Here is a 25125-nt window from a genome sequence, read left to right on the forward strand (position 1 = left end):
ATAGGTTTCTCTTTCTGCTCAGGAAAATCAGAAACCAGATAAATTTTTCCTGTGTTTGACATTTTGGATGTATGACCTTCTAGGAATTTTTTCAATATACAAATTCACATGCGGATGAGATTCTCCAATGTCTGATACTGTCATAAATCATAATGGCTCATGTACTAATCAAAGTGTTTTAAGCTGGACACCGGTGGCTCACATCTTTAATCCCAGCTATTCCAAAGGCTGAGATCTGAGGATAACAGTTCAAAGCCAGGTTCAAAGCCTGGACAGGAAAGTCCATGAGGCTGGTATCTCCAATTAATCACTAGAAAAATGGAAGTGGTGCTGTGGCTCAATGTGGTAGAGCACTAACCTTGAGAACAAGAGTTCAGGAACAGCACCCAGGCCCTGAGTTCAAACCCCGTGATCACCACCACCACCAACAACAAAAACGTTTTGATTGAGGAACATTAATTTGCCAGGAATTGTGCTAGCACTAGAGGTACAAGTGTGAACACAGGTGGATTTGATTATTCATTACTAATAATCCAGTAAGATGCAAGCAGAAGACTGGATGCACATGTAGGATGAGTGTGAGTGAGAGAAATTACAGAAATGCTTTTGGTGTAGATGGATTTAGAAGGAGACTGGTCACACACAGAAATTACCCTAAAGCAGTGATCAGAAACTTTAGAAGCTAACAAAGGCAGAAGAGGTAGTGTTCACAACAAGTCTGCAAGGAAAAAAATAGAACTTAGCATCTTTGAGGAACTGGATAAAATTAAGCTGGATGGAGAGGAAAGTGGGCACAGAGAGAAAGGTAAACTGAGGCTGTGTTATGGAGAACCATATCCTTGCTGAGAAGTTGGACCTCTCTCATGTGAGCTGATAACATTTGGTGGCATTTTCTTGATAGACACACTGAAAGGCAACCAGATTTGGGGGACCAAAGGTCTGATCTCAGAAGGTAAGAGTTACGGTTCGGATAAAGGTCCCCCAAAAGTAAAGGTTTGGTCCTCAGAATGGTACTACTGGGAGATGGTAAGATCTTCAGGTGAGGGGATGTCTTTAGACCTTGACCCATTTCCATCTTTTGTTTCCTGGCTCCTAATAGAATAGTTTTGCGCTAGTCTACACTCCTCATCTTGTTAACTGATACTCTCATCACAGGCCAAAGCAATGGGCCTACTTGATCTTGGACAGTAACCCTGAAAAGCATAAAGCTAACTAAATCCTTTCTCTTGGTAAGATATTTACCTCGGGTGTTTGTTACAGCAGCATGAAGATGAAGATGTGGAATGGGCTAATGGAGAAACCCATATAAACTTTCAAGAGTCTGAAAACAAGAACAGGAGATAGAGGAACCCGAACAAAATACTGTGGACTGTGGTGTAGACAGAACACTAGCAAGACTGCAGTAGCCAGGAGAGAGCCTAGAAAACCCCGAAAACACTGACTCTTAATGTTGACAGGATTCTTCTTTATTCAGTCTATATGCAATTTCTGCCAGCTGCCCCAATAATGACCTCAATAACATTTTTTTCGATGTCCTAGGAACCCATTCAAGATCATATATTGCACTTAATTAGAATAACTCTTTCCTTTAATCTCCTAATTCTTAACCTTCTCTCATCTTTCAAGACATTCTTTTTTTTTTTTGAGAAAGAGAGCCCAGTTATTTTGTAAAACATTCCTTGGTTTGAATCTGTTCTCACAAGTAGATTCAAGTCTTGAATTTTTGGCAGGAATATAACTCTTCTCGGTACAATGTGTCTACAGCTTATGGTGTTGGCTGCTCCTATTAATGGTGGTATTGATTTTAAGTACTTAACGTAGGTCCAGCAAGGTAAGTCATTCATGGGATAAAAACTGGGAGAATATTTAAATACTCTGCTTCTCAAATATTCAACCATTAGCTATAGTCCTCAAGATAAGATTAAGGAGGGGTGGAAAATCCTGGGGTACAGGAAAAAGCCTGAAGTCAGGATGAAAACCCAACTCTGTCTGGTACCCTGGCATCTAGGAAAATCTGCCAGGACTGTGGATTCTGATATAATGAATCTCTGCATTTAACTCCTTTGTGTCCCATCTGTTCTTCCTCACTGAAGCCATGAGATATCCTACAGCAGAATAACATATGCAAAGGATCATCCAGAGTAAGCATAACCCAGGAATTGTGGTTTGAAGAAGAATCAGATTATCCCCATGCCTACACAATCAGGGAAATGTTTAAACTGACTTGTCCATGACTGTGTGCTAGCCATGAAACACAGCACTCAACCATCTCAATATGTTTGCCTCAATAAGCTGAGTATGAAGAACACATTGTCACAGCTGCAGGGCACTGTAGATTACTCCTGGAAATGCTAAGTGTTAGGTCTGCCTGGGAGAAATGATTCCTTCCCTTGGCGTTCTGTGCACCCTGGAAATCCCCGCCCAGACTGTAACCCTGGCAACTGTCATGTCTCCCAGTGGGAGGTCCCCCAGTCTGAAGTATTTCCTCATCCTCTGAGGTCACATCCGCTTCCACTGTCCCCCCCCTATATAATGCCTCACTTCCAGCCATAAGCCTCTCTTTCTTCCCTGACTCCATCTTGTGCGGCTGTAGGTCTGTTTTCTCTCTTCTCTCTCTCAATAAACCTTTGCCTCTTAAACCGCGTGGAGTTTCCTTTCAACAAGCCTTACATTTGGTGCCGAACCCCGGGACAAAATAATTTCATTAGCACTGCTGCAATTTTCTGGGCCATATGGTGGGTCTATAGTCAGAACCCCAGCCACACAGAGAGTCCTTGGTGACTCCCCCTGTTCAATGACAGGGATGTGGCTCTTCTCAAGCCATTTTCTTAAGCTGTTCTTTTTCTTTTCCATGTCCTCAGGGCTGTGTCCTTTGTAATCTCCAGACATGAACAAATGTGTCAGCTTCTCTCTCATTCTGTGGTCCCCTTCACTCACGACATCAAGAGTCTGCACAGAATGTCCCATAACTCCAGTCACAGACAGCTGCCATCTTCAAGGAAGTTCACAAGGACAATATTGGCAGAGGCTGGATCTGCAGTTAAAAACCATCCTTCATACTCCTTCTTCTCACTGGCTACCACCGTGACTTCTTTATAAACATAATCTTCCCACTCTAAGGGGCTTTTCTTCATCCATTCATTCATGGTTGCCAGCTACCTCCGCTCCCAGACCCGGAGGCGGGCGGGGCTCAACTTCTGTAGCTCATGCTCCTGCCCCGTCGCCTCCTCCCGGTAAACCCGGGACCCGCCAGGGCCCGCTGGGGCTCACGGGGACCCACCGAGACCCACCAAGACGCACCAGCCTCAACTGCACGCAGATGCACCGCTCAGCACCCACGCGGCCAGGGAGGCAGCGGGGCGAGGCCCCTTGTCAGCAGGAAGTAGCCAGAAAGAGTCAACTCCCCTTTATAACTATCAGAAGGTGGGAATGTTAGGTCTGCCTGGGAGAAATGATTCCTTCCCTTGGCTCTGTGCACCCTGGAAATCCCCGCCCAGACTGTAACCCTGGCAACTGTCATGTCTCCCAGTGGGAGGTCCCCCAGTCTGAAGTATTTCCTCATCCTCTGAGGTCACATCCGCTTCCGCTGTCCCCCCCCTATATAATGTCTCACTTCCAGCCATAAGCCTCTCTCTCTTTCTTCCACCTGACTCCATCTTGTGCGGCTGTAGGTCTGTTTTCTCTCTTTCTCTCTCTCAATAAACCTTCACCTCTTAAACGGGCGTGGAGTTTCCTTTCCACAAGCCTTACAGTAAGAAGACCCAAGGCTACATTTATTGCTTTCCCCAGATGAATAACTATAAGCTGGGGTAGAATAGGCATCTGGTGTTCTATTCTACTCTGTTTATCAAAAGACACCTATCTCTGGATTCATATTTATATGAAATGTGAAGGTTGATTAACCTCCAAGAAAATCAGAGAAGGAAAATAAAAGATGCAACTTCTATTTTTTGTAAAAATTTTTGTTCTGACTGGGGCCTCACAACACATAGTTTTTATTGTTAAATTGTAAAAAAGCCAAGTTAGCCCGACAGCTCTATTTGATCTCCCACCACACAAGTCAGAAGTGCACAAGAAATATCAGCTCCAGGTTTTCAACTGGCAACTCTGATTTAGCCTAGAGGCTAAGGAACATCTTTAGAAGACCTAACAGAGGATTTGCTCAGGAAGTCTGTTTACATCACCCATGAGATGAACCTACATCCAAAGAGAACTCTAGAGGTAAGAAAAGCCAATGTGTCTGTCTTTCACTGGTCACAAAAATGGAGCCAAGTCTCTTGTGTCATATCTGTACTCTGTTTTTATTGTGTCCATGACAAAGTTGACAATGCAGATACCCCCCTCCTCAAAAAAAGAATAGGAATGAGGATCCCTGGTACAACATCCCTGTACATGTTCTGTTTCACCATCTAAATATTTCTGTAGCTGCCATTATGCTATGTTGAGCTCAAAGGCTGAATTTGTGCCTTAGGGAAGTATCCTTCACATAATCACCACTCCCCGCATACAAAGGAAAGAAAAAGAGACCTCACAGTTTTCTGACATTAAGAACATGCCTAGAACTCCCCAAACATTTCCCCTACTTCATTTCAACCTAGAGTGGCTATTTAGGAGAGAGGTTGTATTAGGTCTAAAAATACACTGATGTTCACAGATTTTCTCTAAATTCTAACCAATAAATCTTCTTAACTGGTCAGTGATTAACTGATCAGTGAACTTCAGATTATCCATTGCCTATAAGCAGAATAAATCTAAATGTCCTATATGTGCACATGCTTGAACTTCTGATTCTTTTTACCCTAGTCAATCAGCAGCTTCATGGTGGCAAAGTACCATTAAAGGCAAGAAAACAAAGAGCTAATTTACAAAATAAAAATAGTATGAAGTTTTTGTTCTGTTTTCACTTGGCCAGTAAAGTGCTAATGCTCAAAATGTGCCTTGTGACATGTAAATAATAAGAGCCCAAAGGGAATAGTAGTACACCCAGAGTCTGAAGAACATGAGAGAATGGACAAGATTGAAGGATAATGAGATGTGATCTGGAAGGAAGCAGAGCAGGCTAGGGACCAGAGGATGAACAAGGATATGGGAGGAAAAAACTGAGGAGGGAAAGAGTTGGAGAAAGGTACGCCACATTATACGGGAGCTGGTTTGTGAGACAAAATGTTACATTTTCAAGAATTTTGCAGATTGGCTGACTGCACATTGGTAGCTTGAAACAAGCTATAGTGGGAATAGTTACCACTAGTGGCCAAGCGATTAGTTTTAGGACATCTCTAACCCCTAAGTAAGTGCATCATACAAAATAGCTGCCATCTCGCCTTCATATTACTTGGAGGAAGGACTTTCCCTGGATAGCTGCTATGAATCTTCTGTAAAGGGGCCTATATAAGCCACCTTTTTCTGAACAGTTGGCAGGATATTTTTCTTATTAGAATTTATTGGCTGTATGAAATAAAATCTTTAAGCACTGTAAATAAACACGTAGAATTGTTTGTACCCATTCATTTTTGGTCTGTTTTTCCCACTTATATACCAGTTCCTTAACTTTAAGTATCTACTAGATAGAGGGCTAGCAGGTAGGTAAGTAAGTAGATAGATAGATAGATAGATAGATAGATAGATAGATAGATAGATACATACATACATACATACATACATACATAGATACTAAGATAGATAGAAATAGATATATACATAGATACACAGATATATAGATACATAGATGATAGAAAAATTTTAACTTGATAAACTTGAATGAATGCTGGCTTAAGCTGGGCACAATTAACAAAGTAGTATGGTGATTCCTCAAAAGACTAAACATAGAGCTCCTCTATAACACAGCAATCCCACTAGCACAATGATGTTCATTGCAGCACTATTTACCATAGCAAAAATACAGAAGCAACCTAGATGTCCCTCAGTTGATGAGTGGATCAACAAGATATGGTATTTATACACAATGGAATTCTATGCAGCCATCAGAAAGAATGACATCACTCCATTTGTAAGGAAATGGAAAGACTTGGAAAAAATCATATTAAGTGACGTAAGCCAGACCTAAAGGAACATAGGCTCAATGGTTTCCCTCGTTTGTAATAATTAGTACACATCTAGGACTCTCCTTAACAGAGGATTACAATAGCTCAAAACCTAGGTACATAAGGTCATATAGGATGAGACTAAATGAAAGGATCTCTAGGATATGGAAACAAGAGTTTTATCTTGTGTGATTGTTGTTCTTAATGTACTATGTTATTTCTCTTCTCTTTTGTTGGCCTTTGGTTAACCTCATGTTGTTACTGTATCTGACTTTGTTATCTGGTATATTGTACATATATTTATTTGATTATTTGAAATAGGAAATGGAAGGGGGGAAAACAAGATGATTGGGAGGAGGTGGGGGGAGGGAAATGGGGACCAAAACATGAAAAGGGGTATCAATGTGTGAGAAGTAATGCACCTACTGCCTGGCAAATGTAACTGTAACCCCTCTATATATTACCACAACAATAAACAATAAAAAATAGAAAAGGTATCTCTTCACTGACTCATTGACATAAATACAAACCTGTTACATACTTTGGAAAGAAATAAAGAAGAGAAAAAACATTTAAACAGTGTTCATGGAAGTGTATTAAAAATTAAATCTCTCAAATAATTAATAAATTTACTTTTCAATTAAAATTACATACCTTAACGCAATCAATACTCACCAATAAATACTTCAATAAAATACTGACAAGAGCCAGAGCTTCCTTCTAAATTAAGACGATGGTATCTGTAGCTTAAATAATTAAAACTATGTAGTAAATTAAAAGATGAAAAAGATATATTAAGAAAGATACTAGTTGCCAGGCAAGATGGCTCACACCTATAGTCCAAGCTACTCAGGAGGCTGAGATCTGAGGATCAAGGTTCAAAGCCAGCCCAGGCACAAAGGTACCTGAGACTCTTATCTCTAATTAACTTCTAGAAAATGGGAAGTGAGGCTTGGCTCAAGGGTAGGGTGGTAGCCTTGAGCTGAAGAGTTCAGGGATGGTGCCTAGGCCGTTCAAGCCCCATGATACACACAAAAAAAAAAAAGATAAGAAAGGAAAGAAGAAAGATACTAGCATAGCAATGTATGTAATATTTGATATCTCAAGTAAGTTTCAAAGGCTTTTAGTCAAGCTGAAACCTACTTATACATGTCATGTCATGTGGCTGATGGTGTGACTGACTGGCAAATACAAAGCCAGGAACTAAAACCTGAGTATCAACAGAAAAACAAAAAGCAGTATTACATTCTCATCTCACATTATATATTACATATAAAGATTGACTAAACCATCATAAATTAGGACTATAAAATACTAGGAAACATAAGTAGCTGCCACACAGAGACATGTGTGGATATTGACTTAACCTTCAATTTTCTGCACTTTTACCTTAATAAAATCAGCAAACGTAACGTTCAGAACTGAGCAAGGCAGATGCACTCCATTGTTCTCTTCAAACAAATCTACATGCTTAGAATGTTTTCAATAGTAAAAGAAATGAGAGACCAAGAAGACAGTGGATGCTATTCTGCAGCATTCCTAAATAGTACTTAAAAACTAAAATTAGAAATTAATATTTTATCATGACAAAGAACTGTTGTTTCAAAACATGTAATAGCATACTTAATATTCAAGAGCACTGAAGAAATTCCCCTAAGGGCTCAAGTGTTAGAGCACTTGCTTGCCAGGCATGAGGCCAAGAATTTTTTTTTACAGTTATTATTATCATTGAAAGTTGTAGCAGGTGTAATATTGGTAAGAAATAAAAGGAATACTTATTATAAAGAAGACAAATATATTCATTGTGGGTGGAATTAAGTGTCCTATTAATGCAAAAGAATACAGAGAATTAGTGTATTCGAAACAATTGGTAAAAGAGCTAAATACATGATAAATATGCAGAAACTGGCAATGTTATGATAAATATGAAGAAGTCAAAAATGTTATAATATTTTAACGTTATCTTAGACATTCTAAGTGAAATGAAAAAATGCTTTAATAATAATAATGGAAGTGAAAATATCTAGAAGAAATAGGATCAATGCATATGCCTGAACTTTAGAACATAATTGGGCTAGCGTAGAATAGGATGTCACAAACCAAACATGAACAGAGGAAGATCGGAAAAAGCACATTTATTTTCTTAGTTAGAAGATTTTATTTATTTATTTTTGCCGAAGACTAAAAGTACTCTTATCACTAGCCTCAAACTGATATCAATAGTAAGTGGGTCAAGGGTCTTAATATAAAACTTGAAACTTTGAGTACTACACTGATAGTAACTTCCTGAACAGAATTCTAACAGCTTAGCAAGTAAGAGAAAAGGCTGACATCAAACTAAGGATTGCAGCAAGCTAAAAGGCTTTTGCACAGCTTAGGTGATAATCATTAGATGGAAGAGAGAACCTACACAGAAGGGGGAAAACAATTTTTATCAGCTACACATCTGAGAAAAATAAACAGAATATACAGAGAATTCAAAAAATACTCAACTCCCAAGAATCAACAACCCAATTCATAAATGGCATCAAGCACTGGAGATTCCCGACTGTAATCCTACTCAGGAGACTAGAATCTGGGATTAACAATCTAGATTGTTTCCAGTGTAGGTAGGTCTGGGAGACTCTCATCTCCAATTAACTACCAGAAAACCAGAAGTGAAGCTCTGGCGTAAAGTGGCAGAGTGCTAGCCTTGAGTGAAAAAGCTCAGACCCAGAGTTCAAGCCCCACAACTGATAATCACTAAATTAATTAATTAATTAATTAATTAATTAATTAATTAATTAAATGGCAAGGATACCTGAAAAATAGAACCTTTATATATGTGATTAACACTCCAGTCTTCCTCGCTCACTAAGAAAAAAAAGGTGCACTCTTCTGATTCCTTATTTCTTCTCTATTACTTGCTTCTCCTATCTGGCATAGCTCCACCATTCCAGAGCCAGCTACGGAAACGGAGCTTAATTGAAACACCTTTGCTTCTCACTGCCTGTCTAACACACCATTCATTCTAACCCACTTTGTAAGAAAGCTACAGAAACCTCCGTTATGCTGCAGGGGGAAAGAACCTAGCAAACACCAGAGCGCAGAAATAGCCTCCAGGAACCATGATCCTCAATAAGAAAGAATTAAATGATTAAATAAAAAGAAAGAATGTATTTTAGCATTTACATCTGAACATGGGTCTCCTTTTGAACCAGGGACACAGAGCAGAATCACACATGAAAGTTTGAAATATCCACTCCTCAATAATTAAACCACTGTTTTCTACTTAGATAAAATTGTTCATATGTATTTTAAGTGTTCTATGGTAAAGAGAGTCTCCTTGAGTGGAGGTAGGAAGGGTAAAATTTAAAAAGCAAATCCAAGTAAAAAAAAAGAGCTCGAAGCCTAACCTTTAATTCCCTAGTAAATCTCCCTTTGTCCTTAGAATGACCTTGACTTAGCATTTTTTCTAGACTGGCTATAGCATCACAATAGTTATACAGTTTAGAAAAGTAGAGGGGTTTAGTATCACTATACTAACCATATTTTCATTACCAATAAAATAGTAATTAAATAAAATGTTTGTTATCAGTAAGTGAGGTAATGTTCACTCATTGTATATCTTATATGATGCTAATTCTTCCATATATATGCATATATGTATATGTATATATATATATGTATATATATATGTATATGCATATACATATATTTAACTTTGGAGACAATCTTATAAAGTTTAATGCAACTAAGCCCCTCTCTTTGATTGTGGAAGCTGAGGTTAATTGAAGTGAAATAATGTGCTGAGGGTTAAGTAAGTTATTAAACACAAAGCAGAGATTTAAACCAGTACCTCCAATACTTAGAGTATGCCTTGGGAGTCAAGGCTATAAACACTGTTAAGAGTGTTCCTTCTTTATCTAAATTCAGAGTGTAGATCTACATGTAACACGCTACTCTGCAGACATTTGAGTTTGACCTAGTCTTATAGGAATGACTGTACAAGTAAGCAAAATAAAAGTAAGTAGGTCAAAGGGTAAGTCTTAACCCTATCGTTACCTAAGTTCTTGGGCCAAAGCCAGATGCCTGCAATTCAAACAGTAGTTCACAAGATGGCTCCCTGGTTATTTGGCGGCAGAACTTACATAATAAAATCTTACATGATAGTTGTCGATTAACAAAACTATAAGAAATTGAGCTTTCTTAAGTTGCTTTTGGAATGAGCTTCTCTCAAATACTTTTGTTAACAAAGTACATTTATATCATCTACAAGAGTAGTTCAAACATGGAGCGAGAGAGAGAGACTTGGCCAAAGAATAACAGCACCAATGGATCTGCACAGTATTTCCTAACTTCCCACGCTTCTTCCTTAACACACTGGACGTGCGTGTGGATCTCCAAGTCCTTCTCAGCCCCCGGAGCCTTTCACAGGGCTAGAACTGAATTGTTCTATGCCCCACTCTAAGTGTTTAGAGACAGGCATTTTTAATGAACTATGAGCTCTAAATGTTGCCAGCTATTTTGGAATATCAGGCCAATAGATACCCTCTAATTCTGTGTGCTATTTCAATGTTGGATCATCTCACTTTTATTCCAAGAAGGGAGCCAAAGTGATCCAACATCATGGCGGAAATGGGAACATATTTCTTAACAAAAACAAACGGAAAAATAAGTTTTCCCATGTACTAAGAAAATTAAACACAAAGAATAGGAATGCCTAGATAGCATAATCCTAAAAATAAAAAAGATTGCTATATGCTTTTCCTATAAGAACTTTAGAATCATCTGATGCTATATTCCTGTCCTTGCTATCGAACAATAAGACACGAAAACCAAAGCATAGAGCTATACTATCTATAAATGATGGGTATCAGCTATCCATGAATGATGAGAAAATGCAAAGGTAAGTTATAAAATGAAGGATGAAATCAGAAAGTCTCTGTGGTATATGTATATGTATATATATATATATAATAACTTTCAGGGAAAGATTGATTGTATATACAATATAACCCCACATATATTTATATAATATAAAATATATAATGTAGTTAAATATATAAAATTATATTATATACATACATACACATATATATATACATTAAGCTTCCTGACTCACATGTAACCTTAGCCCAGTAGATTGGATCTAGGGTCAGTAATTCCTTAAAGGTAATTTCAATAAGAACTCAGACCCTAAGGGCTAATGCTGTTCTTACCCTAGAGACAATCCATTTTCAGTGTATTGAAAGTATATTGAACTGTTTTCTTTGCCTCCATTTTGTCCCTTCATGGGCACTTTGCAATCACCTTTTGTTTCCAGGAAAGACAGGAATTATTGAAAACATCTCTAAGAGAAAGAAATGCTTGAATTATCTCTAAGGAGTGGCAAAATCTTATAGGATTGATTACTCTCCAATGAAGATACTTACTTAAATGAAGGAATCATCTCATGGCAACCAGACTTTCCCCCCTTAAGTTGTAAAAGTCATAGCAACTTCTTTAAAAACCCTGACACCCAGGAGAACATGAACTGAAACAAAAATCAGCTAGGCCATCACCAGGACTCTTAAACTATGTTTACCTTTGTCCCATGCCCCTAATTCTTCTCCCTTAAAACCAAGAATTCATATGTGTACCCTGCAATGGCTGACAATGATTGAGAACTGCCATCATTTCATAGCGTTATGGCACTTTATAATCTTCTTTACCCTCCATATGTCTTTCCTAATAAACTTTCCTATCACTTTCAAAACCTTGTGTGGATTCTTCTCGTTCAGTCTCAAGGTTATTTTAGCTGTGCTGGTTTTCCAGTGATATAAGTAGTAAAACCATAGATTTCTACATTTCCCCTGTCATCAATCTTGTCCTGAGAGTTATAAAGTAAAATAAGTCTAAAACTTTTCATTTTTATCACATAAGGAACATTATCTTGGTGGACATAACTGATTGAATTATCAAGAAATTGGTGTTATCTTTGAGTATAATAGTCTTCCCCAATTGCAACACCCCCATTCAAAGTTAATTCTAACTATACTGGAAGCAAAGTAACACCGTGGTTAAAACTCCAGGTTGCAGAACCCAAAATTCTCTATTTGAATTGAAACACTACCATGCTCAATACCACAGTTTCACCATCTGTGACACAACACTGAGATAGACATAGCATGCATGAAAGATTACCACACTTTGACTAGCCAGTGAATATAAGCCAAATGAAATTACTTAATTGACTACAAAACTTGACTCAGATACTACCACAAATTCTCAGAGTAAGTGTCCAGGAGCGCAGCCTAGTAGTAGAGAACTTGTCTACCCAGGGCATGAATCCCTGGGTTTGATTCCTTGGTACCACATACGCAGAAAAAAGCTGGAAGTGGTGCTGTTGCTCAAGTAGCAGAGCACTAACTTTGAGCAAAAAGTGTCCAAGGATAGTGCCCAGGCCCTGAGTTCAAGCCCCAGGACTAGGGAAAAAAATGGTTACGGAAGGATTGAGGCAGCATTCTCTTTTCCTATGCTTTGCAGATCATATGAAGGTATGAAAATAGCTACTTGATATCCAACCAATGATCTCTACAGTAAAATGCTCTAAATGATTTCAGATTACCTTTCACTCTCAGAGTCAAGTAAATACTAGGAGTTAACAGAATATTTCAGTGTCATTTGCAAATGATGAGCATTATCTGTTGCTTGGCAGTGACTTCAACACTTCTCATGGAATTGCCTGGTAGTTTCTTGTTTCAGATGATTTATTATAAAAGCTAGAGCCACAATAATAATATTAAGAAAGCTACCAGGAACAGAAAGAGAGAGAGAGCAAGAGAGCGAGAGAGTGAGAGAAGAGAGAGAATCAGTTGACTTTTAAAAACAAAATCATAAAATGGGAAAGATGAAATGGCCAATAAAATTCTAATATCATCACTACACAAATGCAGGAAATCAAGGCCAAGAAAATTGAAGTATCAATAATAATTACATAGCATAGGTTGAAGAGAAAAAAAATGCCAAGTTTTCAAATATTGACTGCTGGTACTTAATATAATTTGACTTGAAATAAGGGTCTAAAAGCCTGTATTTGCTCTGGCTATTATCTTGGGGCAGCAATTCAAAACTTGTGAACTCTGTCTGAAACAAGAAAAGAAAGAAGGGGGAAGGGAGAGAAAATGAGACAGACAGAGAGGGGAGAGGGAGAGAGCATTTAAACTCACTTTAAGTTCAACATCCATTTATAGAATCTTTAAGATCCATCACTGGTATAGGAATTTGACTATCAGTATTATTTGACTTTAGCAAATTAAATATCTTTAAATTAGTCAAGGCATACTGCAAAATTATAGTTTATATTAATTTGCATTTTACATACTTTAATACTATTCAGTCGATATATAAGAATGCAACTGAGCTTAAATATGACAGTTTCTCACACATAGTAAAAGAAATTATGCATCACTTCATTATATATTTCCAAGTAAAAGGAACAACGGAAGACATTCCTTTTTTTCAGAGTCATGCATGGAGTTCATGTAGTTTTCTCTGAAAATAACTCACAGAAAGTAATTTTCAAAAGGTAGCAATTATAACTTATTTTCCAAAGGTAACAAGGACATTGGCCTATTCAGGAAGCTGAGTCTTACAAGCAAATCTCTAAACAACTCAAATTTCATACTAACTATAAATCATTTTATCCCTTCACCATATGATGCAATAGTGATCTATCTCACTGGGACACCAAAGGCAGAGATTTGGAGTCAGGTCACAATCACAATAATAGAGCCACAAAGCCACGGACTCATTACCTGACTTCCGTGTGCTGTTTAATCTTTGACTGTCTCTGTTCACTTACCCCAAAATTAAAATAACAGAAACAAGTTCCTCATAGAGTTGTTGTAAGGATTCTTTTAAAGAAACACTCCTACTTATCTAAAAGATTAAGTCCCAGGAAGATGTATAATAATGCATTGTAATAAAAGTTACATAAAACTTATGAATTGTTTATTTTGAGAATTTTTTCACTTAATATTTTCAAACCATAATGGCCCAAAGGTAATGGAGAGCAAAACGAAGAGAGGGGTCAAGCACTGGTGTCTCACACCTGTAACCTTAGTTACACAGGAGGCTGAGATCTGAGGAACCAGCCGGGCAGGAAAATCCATGATACTCTAATCTCCAAAACAGCTTACCAGCAAAATCTCTTACCACCAAAAAAAGCTGAAAGTGGTACAATGGCTCCAGTGGTAGAACATGCTAACCTTGAGCAAAAGAGCTCAAGGACAGTGCTCAGACTCTGAGCTCAAGCTCCAGAACAGGGAATAAAATAAAATAATAAATAAATACCTAAAAAACACAAAACTCAAAAGTCGACAGCTATGGAGGAACTGCTGTGCATGTGCTGAGTGCACAGTGAGGCTGTATGCTATTACATGAGAAGTCATAAAAAAGACAAATTTGTCACTGGGATTCCATAATTTTTCTGACCTTGCATTGTTTCTCTGATTTTATGGGTTTTTAACACTCTACATATCTTATTTATTTCTGTGGAGGAAAGAATACTCCAAAAAGCACAAATAATTCATCCAGTAACTGTTGGTTATCCCATGCTATTAACCTTTTCATTAGATCTAAACCACATAAGCGAGATCTCTTCTTTATGTAAGGAATTTCTTGCTGTCTAGTGTTCACTTGCCATGATTCCTCACAGAGTGTAGGGTGTGTGTGATTAGCCCCATGGATTGAGAGATAGGTGGATGATATATCCTTCATTCTGATTGAGGACATCTGACCTGGACAGATATACAGAATGAATTCCACATGGATGGAAAATCTACTATGAGCAAAGCACTGCGAGCTGCTTGCACCTTGAGCATATTTTCTCAGTAAATTCCCTAGGTGAAGGGAGTGGGGAGGGAAGCAAGAGATGTATTGAAACATTTTTACCAAGGTTCAGGATGGTAAGAGAAAACAGAAAGTAGCACAGCTACTATCTAAAAGGCAGCCTGGCCCAACTTCAAAATCCTGCCTACAGAAACAGGTAGCTCTGTCTATCTCTCTGTGTCTCCCTCTGTGTCTCCTTCCGTCTGTTTCTTTGTCTCTCTCTATCTCACACATTCACTTATCACATCCACTTATCTTTGTTATATATTAGAAAAAATTAAGTCCTAATTTAAAGTATTTTCAGGAGGTAGAAGGATGAAGGGAGTGTAGAAACTATGTTTCATGTCACCCTACGTTCTTATATCATATCATAATTATGCTTACTCAATTAACCTGAAGTACAAGAAGATAATTCTGAAAATGTTTGCCCTTGCCTCAAAAGTGTACTCTAAATGCATGCCCCCCCCAACACACACATTCAGATGATCTGTTCGATGAGGAACGCTACTCAGATTGCACATTTGACCCTACTTTTATTCTATCCAAAAATCATCCTAGAGTTGAGTTTACCAAGAAATCAACAAGACAATTACCAAAGACAGTTTAGATTAACAGCGAGGAAATGGCTGTTTCCTGTTTCCGTCGCCGCAGACTACAGTGAGAAAATGTGGAATGGTTTCCACTGAGGACAAGGAGGTGGGCAGAGAACTAAGTGTCCCTGGGCTGTCCCCACCAGGGAGGCTGCTCCCACCAATGGGACTGGAAAGGACTTCTGAGGACTCCAGCTCCACCCACTGTGCACAGGCTGGAATCTCAAATCCAAAGTGAAAATGACTAATGTAGACAACCAAGAAAAGAAATATTGTTTAGGCCTTATTAACATTGTTCCCTTCAGGCTAAGCCTAGGTTCTTTGGGTTATACTGTCTTGAAAACTATGTAACTAATGTATCAAATGCTTTACTATTTTATTTCCTTATTAAGATTCTTATTGACTTTTTGCCTATTATTTTGATGTTCTCCAATCATCTAGAAACTGGTCTGCGAAAGTTGGATAAATATCTTTGGAATGAAGGAATAAAAGAATGGTTCAGAAATGCATGCCTCTGAAAACAGAACACCGCAGAACCCAGAATAAAAATACCATGTCTATGCCAGGCATGGTAGCTCACACCTATAATCCTAGATACTCAGGAGGCTGAGATCTGAGGGACACGGTTCAAAGCCTGCCCAGGGACTAAAGTCCATGAAACTCATCTCCAGTTAATCACCAGAAAATTGGAAGTGGTGCTGTGGCTTAAGGGATAGGGTGGTAGCCTTGAGCTGAACAGCTCAGGGACAACGCCCAGGCCCAGAGTTCAAGCTCCACAACTGAAAAGAACCTGGAGCCCAAATCCAACAAGAAATTAATTCACTAGAATTTGAAGTCCAAATTAAGAGGACTAAAGATACAGTTCAGTGATAGACAATTTGCCTAGTATGTGAAAGCGTCTGCATTTGAACATAACCATCAGAGTTTAAATGAAATTTGGGGAAGATACAACAATTCAGATAACAAATAACTTGGCCTAGACAAAAAGTCAATTTTTTTCTTTAAATATGGAAGGTAGCCCAGCACTGCTGTCTCACCCCTGTAATCCTAGCTACTCAGGAATCTGTGATTTGAGGATTGTGGTTTGAAGCCAGTGTGGGCAGGAAAGTCTGTGAGTTATCTCTGATTAACCACCAGAAAACCAGAAGTAGAGCTGTGGCTCAACTAGTAGAGAACTAGCCTTGAGAAAAAGAGCTCAGGAACAGCACCCAGGCCCTGAGTTCAAGCCCCACAGCTGACCAAAAAAAAATGCTAAATACACACACACACACACACACACACACACACACACACACACACACATTCGCACACATATACATACACACCCTGGTGCTTAAACACAGGGTTTGGACACTGTCTCTAAGCTTCTTTTCTAGCACTTGTATGATTGTGGTTCAAATCCAGTATGGACAGAAAAGACTTCCAACTCCAATTAACCAGTAAAAATGTGATGATTAAGGCAAAGCTTAACTGGTATAGCACCAACTGTGAGAAAGCAAGCCAAGTGAAAGCATAAGGCCCTGAGTTCAAGTTCCACTACCAACAAAAGATAAAAGTGACAACAATAACAGTAAAGCAAATCTTCAAGAGATGATAGAATTTTGTCCCTTATAGATACATTGGTGAGGCTGATTCCAGAGCAGATAATGGAGGGGAAACCTGCTTCTGAATGCAGGTGATACCATCCCATAGGATGGAGATAGTGATGAACTACAAAAGGAAAAGGAAGGAGTCCCTCAGGGTAGGCATTCTCTCTGTTTCCTGGCCACCATGACGTGAGCTGCTCTGCTCTGCTACACACCCATGCCACGATGGACTGGCATAGAACTGGGACTTTCTCTCCAAAAACATGGTTCTAGATACCATGAAGCTCATCGACACACCTTTCAGAGGCTCACAAAAAGTAAGTCCCAACTCTCAGTTGAATCATTACTGAACTATGAAGAAGAAGGAACAGAGGATAATCATTTTAAAACTGCATGCAAATTGCTGGGTGGCTTATGTCTGTAATCCTAGCTACTCAGGGATGGTGCCAAGATCCTGTGTTCAAATCTTAGGACTGGTGCGCATGTGTGCATGCGTGCGCACGCGCAAGCGTGCGCGCACACACACACACACACACACACACACAGAGCTGGGCACCAGTGGCTCATACATATAATCCTAGCTTATCAGGAAGCTGAGATCTGAGGATCATGGTTTGAAGCCAGACTGAGCAGAAAATCTATGAGATAAGAATATTTCCACTTAACCAACAACTAGTAGAAGTAGAGTTGTGGCTCAAAGTGTGGACCACTAGCCTTGGAGGGAAAGCTCCGGGACAGCATCCAGGCCTTGGGTTCAAGCCCCATGATTGACAGCAACAACACAAAATTAATGTGTACTTTTTGTTGACCCATGAATTTCTATTGTTTATGCTTTTGTCATTTCTCTCAATATTTACATAGAACTAAGATCTGGCTTTAGGGAATTCATTTCTACTTCCAATCAGTCTTAGCTGCAATGTATTTTTGTGCACATAAATCAAAATACTTAAACATGATCTTCATTTGGCATGGGTACTTCTTTTATAACCATTATGCTGTCCTTATAATACCACCTAACAATGCCAATTTTCCAAGAGTATGCTTAGATGAGTCCAGAAAGTTCAATAACAGCAACAAAAAGAAATGGAAAGAAAGAATAATTGAGAATAAGGAAAATATCTCACAGTGTTACCTGGACAAACATAAGGACATTCCTCCCTTAGCAAATAAAACATATGAAATCATTATAGACAATATTGTTCTCACACTCAGCCCGCTATAATAACATATCTGTTGGCCTGCCAGATGCTATGTACAATCTAGGCAAATAGTATTGTATTTCAGAGGGGGAAAGAGGCTAGGCACCAGTTGCTCACATCTGTAATCCTAGCTACTCAGGAGGCTGAGATCTGAGAATCCCCAGCCCAGGTGAAAGGAGGCCGGATCTAAGTAACTTCTCCTAGCTCACCTGGTACCTTGCTGGGTGGAAGGGGCTTTTCACCCAGTGCTGAGAAGCCTAGAGATGAGAGAGGCCATTCAATAAATTGTAAATGTCATGCTATTTAGGCCTGGGAGACCTTTGTTATTTCCTCCCTACATGGTTTGTTTCACTCACCTCAGAATAGGATCTAAGTATCTCCCTTTATGGTAAATTTGAGGACTATCCTATATATGGAAAGTATAAACTGACCCCCAAGCTACTTCCCTAGATGTAAAGGTCTGCTGGTACTGAGCTACTTCCTACTCAGTTTGCTTTTCTTGGGCCTAAACATGTGGATTTTTCTCTTTAGAAGTTTTGTTCAGGCTCTGTGCTGGGCTGTAGCTCTCTAAGACAAGAGTCCACCTGCAAACACCAGCTCTCCAATAAAGACTCCCAATTCAACCTCTCAAAACGTGGCTTCTCTGTTTCTTTCCAATTGATAGGCTAGAAAGTTTAAGAGACTTTTATCTCCAATTGACCACCAAAAAGCCAGAAGGGCAGTGGTAGCTCAAGTGGTATGAGCGCTAGCCTTGAGCAAAAATGCTTGAGGACAATGACTAGACTCTGAGTTCAAGACCCAGAAAAAAAAAGGAAGGAGAAAGAGATTCCTTGCTTCAATTTTTGAGGGGGTAATTCCCAGATTACAAGAATTGGCAGTGGTCATTTTCTAGAAGACTAAAAGTATGTTACTGGACCCTTCCCTCAATCATCAGAATTAAAGATGTGTTTTGTTTCAGAATATAAGCAATTCCTGACTCAAATAGGCCAGAGACAAGGAGGACTATTCTGCTAATACCCAATAACCATCTCCTCTCAATGGAATTTGTTAGAGCAGTATTATACTATGCTCTATTATCCCATTAAAACTAAATATATACCACATTTTTTGTATCTATTCAGCTACAGTAGGGATCTGCCTGGCTATTATGAATAGTGCAGAGATGAAGCTGAGCAGGTATCCTTATCATATCCTGGGTTATGATGTTCAGGATAGAGGCCCAGGAGTGATATGTCGGGATCGTAGAGAAGGTCTATTATTAGTCCTTTAAGAAACCTCCACACTGCCTTCCAGAGTGGCCAACAGACAAAATAAAATAATGGCATTTTCAAGGAAGTGGATGAATCTAGAGCGAATCATGTTGAGTGAGACAAGTCAAGACCTAAGGAACAAAAGGCGCATGGTATCCTTAATATGTGGCTTTAGATCCAAACAGTACAAGAGTGAGGACTCAATATTTGCATACCCAATGCTATGGACATGGTATTGGAAATATAAACACAACTACATAGACATAAAAATTTATGACTCTATAGACATAATGTTTTATTATATAGATTGATATATATCTATGACATACAAATTCTCAGCCTAATTTTAATTATGTTCTAAAATCTAAGTGCCAGTGATTGTACATAGACATTCCCTTCTTCAATACTTGTTTGTTAAATATGTCATTTGAAATATGATGTAAAAATCAATGTTAATAAATTCTTTAATAAAAAAACTAACTAAAGAAAGGTCAAAGAAATCTACATTCCTAACATTCTCCAAATCCCTTTTCAACCAGCACAGGATTGCAAGAACCAGGAGTACTGGGTGTTCTGATCTGAACCTTCTCTTGCCTGATGTAGCAAACATATGCAGAAGGAAGATGACTAATCTATTTCATTATTGTCTTGCAGTCTACCCCACTCTGCAGTAATTCAGCTTTATTACACATCTGATGTGATTTTGGGGCTCTGCAAACTTAACTTCTATTCTTATGCCATTTGGGGGGAGGCAAATGCATTTCTACTTAGAAGATAAATAAGTCCATATGCATAATTTGAAGAGCAGAGACTTATGTTAACATCTTGAGATGAGTTGCATGTGCATTAAGGGATCCAGATAAGAAATAGAGATTGTAAGATGCAAAACAACATATATTTAACTTATTAACATCTTCCTTGCCACTCATTTCCCTTCTATTACTTTTCCTTCCTTTTCCCTCCCCTCCCCTCCATTCCTCTTCCATTCCCTTCCCTGTATTTCCAAAAATAAGCATCCTCCTTAACAAATTAGTATGAAGGAAAATGCAAAGTAATTAGAGCCAGAGTTGAAAGTGGCCATGAAAATATATTTCCCTTTTTAATTTGTCTGTAAGAATTTGAACTTTTGATTTTGAATGTGCTTCCAAAAATCCATAGTTCTCTAAGACACTGGTGAAATGCCACAGAGTTATGAGTGCACTAAATTTATAAGTTAGCACTCAACACCCAAAGCTGCAATGACATCATGCCATAGGCCACTGCTTGCTGCCAAATTCCACACCACTGCCTCAAGCCCCTCAATTCCAAGTTCAGTGACTTCTGAGGTCTCAAAGTTGAACAGCAAACAGTGAGACTTTTCCCCGCCTCACACTTTTAAGTTATAATTTCCTACTCAATACAACAGTAAAAGCATTAGACGTCTTGCTAAAGGCAAGCTCAAGCATTCATTCTTTACAGCATAACTTTCTGGACTTCTAACATTCATCAGTATGAAAATTGCTTGTTAAAATTTCTCTAAACCTTACAGATTTTCCCTCCTTTTCTTTCTAATCAATTAACACTGTGCCAAATTGATAGTATGTAAATTTGCAGTTGCTCTGTGATCAGATCATAATAAGCTGTAGCAATTCAATTTAAATAAAAGCAGACTGAAAGTTCTAGTGGTTGGTTCAATCTATAAGACAGACACACATACAGACAGACAGACAAACATACACACAAACACACACACATCATGCAAGAAAACAAAAAGAATCATATCTGAATTCAGTGTCATCTCTCAAATGGTACAAAGTAAGAATTCTTGTAAATATGATACATGCCACTCCAAGGAAATATTTTCTATTCAGACTTCCCAGAGATACCTTAAGATCTGAAATTCACTGTGGATCAAAATGATGACCTCATTATTCGCATTCTAACATGGAGAAATCATGGCAACTGAAAGATACACTGAAATAAGTTTGAATCCTTATTCCAGTTTCAGTTATTTTAATTACATCAAATGTATTATGAGTATATATTCATATATAATTATAGTGGTATATTAATATATCTATCAATTATAGCTTAATGCCCTCAGGCAATAAAAATCATCTTAATTTTATTCTGATATTTAAACTAACTTCATAATCAAATATAATTGTCTATTGCTTCTTTTTGTTAGTCATGGGACTTGAACTCTAGGCCTGGACGCTGTCCCTGAGCTCTTCATTTCAAGGCTACAGCCCTATCCCTTAAGCCATAGCACCACTTCTGGTTTTTTCTGGTTTCTGGTGTTTAATTGGAGATAAGAGTCTCACTGGCTGGCTTTGGACAGTGGTCCTCAGATCTCAGCCTCCCGAGTAGCCAGGATTACAGGCATGAGCTACTGTGCCTGGCTTGCTTTTTTTTTTTTTAATCTTCAAACTTTTGGTCCTCCTGCCTCATCCTCCCAGGGGTTGTGACTATAGGCTATCTACCACCATGTCTGCTTCATTATATCATTCCTGTAATCTGCATTTCCAAGACTTGAACTAACTCCTTTGAAGCTTCAAAATATGTTAACTTTAAAATGCTAACTCCATAAATGGCTTAAAATTTAGATGCTAGCCCAAGCCACATTTCTAAGAGATAAGTATATCTTCACCATAAACTTTTTAAAACTCATTTATCTATCCTCAATTTACCTTCCTCACTGCTATCCTCTTAGTTCAAGTCAGCATGGTTTCCTACATGGATTGATTCAATTCAATGCTTGTCAAGATTTTTCCCATCCAATTCTCTGACCCTGATACCAACTCTGTTTCTGACAACTCACTCCAGACCAACAGGGTGAGGATTTAGTCTCCTCTACTGGCCCCATCCCAGACACCAGCTACAAGTACCATCCCCACACTAAAACTTCTTCTGAGTCAACTGCAAATCCACAGGTTCTCAGTATCCCTCTTCATTCCTGAGATGATGCAAAGAACGCAGGCTATCTCTGTATCTGCTAATACTGGTATAGTATAAAGAATATAGCTCAAGAACAGTCACATGAAAGGAATGTAATAAGAATGCACAAAAGTACAGATCAAAGGTAGGAACTCTATTTTTTGTAACTTTCTCTGTGATGCCACCTTTCTTTCTATGACCTCCATTTATTCATCAACCCAAAGTTCTCTTCACTAAGGTGAAGAGTTTGCTTCATTTAAGGTATTTCAAGGAGGATTCAATACACAGACATGCTTGATCAAACCATTGGTCTTGGTGACTGCACTCAACAGTCAACTTCTGGCCACTCTTCATAGTCCTGAGATAGGTCTCTAATCACATTTCCAAACACAGTTGGTTTCTGTTGTGTTTTGAGTTCACCTCCCAATAGTCTTGTGTTTTAAACTTAATTTCCAATGCAACCATATTTAGAAGTGCACCTTTAAGAGGTGATTAGGTAAGATGAATGTCAATATGGTATAGGTGAGTCTCAAGATAAATAAATAAATAAAATAAACTTCTCTCCCTCTCTGTCTTATGTGCTCTTCCCCTTCCCTTCCACCTTCTACCAGGGGATAAAGGCCTATGGACTTACAACCATAAACTGTCTTCAGGACTATAAACAAAGTGACATTCTGTCATCTATAAATTATCCATTCTGTGGGATTCTTTTACAACAACAACACACAACCAAAAAGCAGATTAAGACAGTTCTGGCTATCAACGACATTCTAAAACCATCTAAGGCCAGATAGCAGTCACTTCATTTTCAGAAACATAGGCACAATTGAAATAAACGCATGATGAATACCAGAAGACACTGCCATCATTCAATAAACACTAAAAACTGTAAAATTCTGTTCTAGGAACCTGTAATAATGGTCAAATCCATTTTTGTCTCTTAGTGCATATATATAGTTCATATATTTTGTATAGTGGTATCTTTGTGCCTTTTATCAGAATTCCACTAACTATAGTTAGAAAGTAAGTTTATTTGGTTGATAGTTCTGGAGACTGGGAAGTTCAACAAAAATTCAACAACATTAGCATCTGGTAAGGTCCTCTTTTGTCAAATATCCAATGGCAGAAGAAAAGAGGGTAAGAGAACACACAGGAGGAACAAAACCCTCCTGAACTCAGCCACTTCTTCAAGATTCCATCTCTTGATACTGTTGCATTGGGGAACGCAGCACATCAAGCCTGGGGGAGCCATATGAACTTTACCGATGATACCACATTGTTCCTGTGTCTCTTTGCTTCAGCTTTTGCCCACCAAAGAACAGCTAGAAGTGGGTTAAACCACAGCTCTCCTCTGATGAAACCTTGCAAAAGCTTCTTAACTTCAGAAGGTCACCATAAATTACTGAACTGGAAGTGCTCTAGCTCTTGCTTTCTCCTGATACTATTACTTCTTCCTTCTGCCTTGTTCCCCTCAGGGTTCCAGAGTCTGCCATCAGACTGGCATCAGCTACACTCCTCAAACATGCTAAAAATCCAGCCCACTCTGAATCTCTGCCATTTCTATGCCCGCTGACTGAACCTGTCTTTCACATCTGCTTACATAGTTGATGTCTTTGCAACCTTCAGGTTTCACATTAAATGTCACCTTGTCAGAGCTTTCTTGGGAGTGTCAGCTCCTTTAGAATGCCTCCTACTCCCTGCTCTGATTCTCTCTATTCTTTCACAAGAGCATCTTCTGTAGCTTTTATTGCCATCATTCATGATCTTATTTATTAATCTTCAGATTGGCCAGTGGACCTCTCAATTTTAATACAAGCTTCAAGAGGCTGAGTAACTAACTTATAGTCCTTGCCTGCCTGGATTAAAGAAGAAACAAATAAAAAACAAATGTTGAGGGAAGTAAAAAGTGCTAAAATAAAGCTTCCTAAAATAACACAACATATAAAATCTTTAATTCCTTTGTCTTAGAATTAACTAATAATCTGTTGAATAAATATTAATTTCATTTTCCACACTTTGACTCCTCTTCATTCTCTTAGTCATCAAGATCAGTTGCTTTCTATATATAATTCTTTCAACATCCCTATTCTCTTCTCTGCCTTCTCAGAGCATCCTGGGTGATACTCTCATGCCATGGACCACAGCCATGGCCAACTACCTGGACCCTCAGAGGAATCATCAGCTTCCACTTACTGTCTTCCTGACACATCTATCCCCTAATGTCACTGTAACCTTTCACTTCACTTTTTTTAACCAAAAAAAACCTATGTTTTACCTTACTCTAGTAAGTACAGAATCCTCAAAACTCAAAAGACATACAACTACATTTGCCCATCTAAAACCCTTAATAATGGCTTCCACTCTCCTTTTCTAAATTCTTTTGGGCTACTCAAAGGCTCATCTTTCTATTGGCCAAAATAGGTCAAAAGTATTTACAATCGTTGGGTTTGGGGTTAATCATGCCACAGTCCTGTGTTTTCTCCACCAACTCTGTCAAATCCTTAATTCTCTTTCTAATCTCAATTAGGACAACATCCTTACCTTTTACTCACCCACCAAGTCATCCTAATATCTACATTTCCCAACATAATCTCATTAAGTGCTCTTAAATTTTAGCACCCAGAACACTATAATATCAATGTTTATTTTCCCATTGGTGTCCTTGATTGACTTGTGGACAACTTGAAAAT

The 25125-nt window shown here is 38.5% G+C and overlaps 1 protein-coding gene and 1 pseudogene across 4 annotated transcripts in view; both read right to left on the reverse strand.

The window, feature by feature from the left end:
* Kcnk2 (potassium two pore domain channel subfamily K member 2) overlaps window positions 1–25125 on the reverse strand; it is a 162695-nt gene that overhangs the window by 40729 nt on the left and 96841 nt on the right. The window lies entirely within an intron of this gene.
* Window positions 2635–3182, reverse strand: LOC150058393 (gem-associated protein 6 pseudogene; annotated as a pseudogene).

The sequence above is a fragment of the Megascapheus bottae genome, chromosome 10 (genome assembly GCF_031878675.1).
Source record: "Megascapheus bottae isolate mThoBot1 chromosome 10, mThoBot2.hap1, whole genome shotgun sequence".
Taxonomy (NCBI): Eukaryota; Metazoa; Chordata; class Mammalia; order Rodentia; family Geomyidae; genus Megascapheus; species Megascapheus bottae.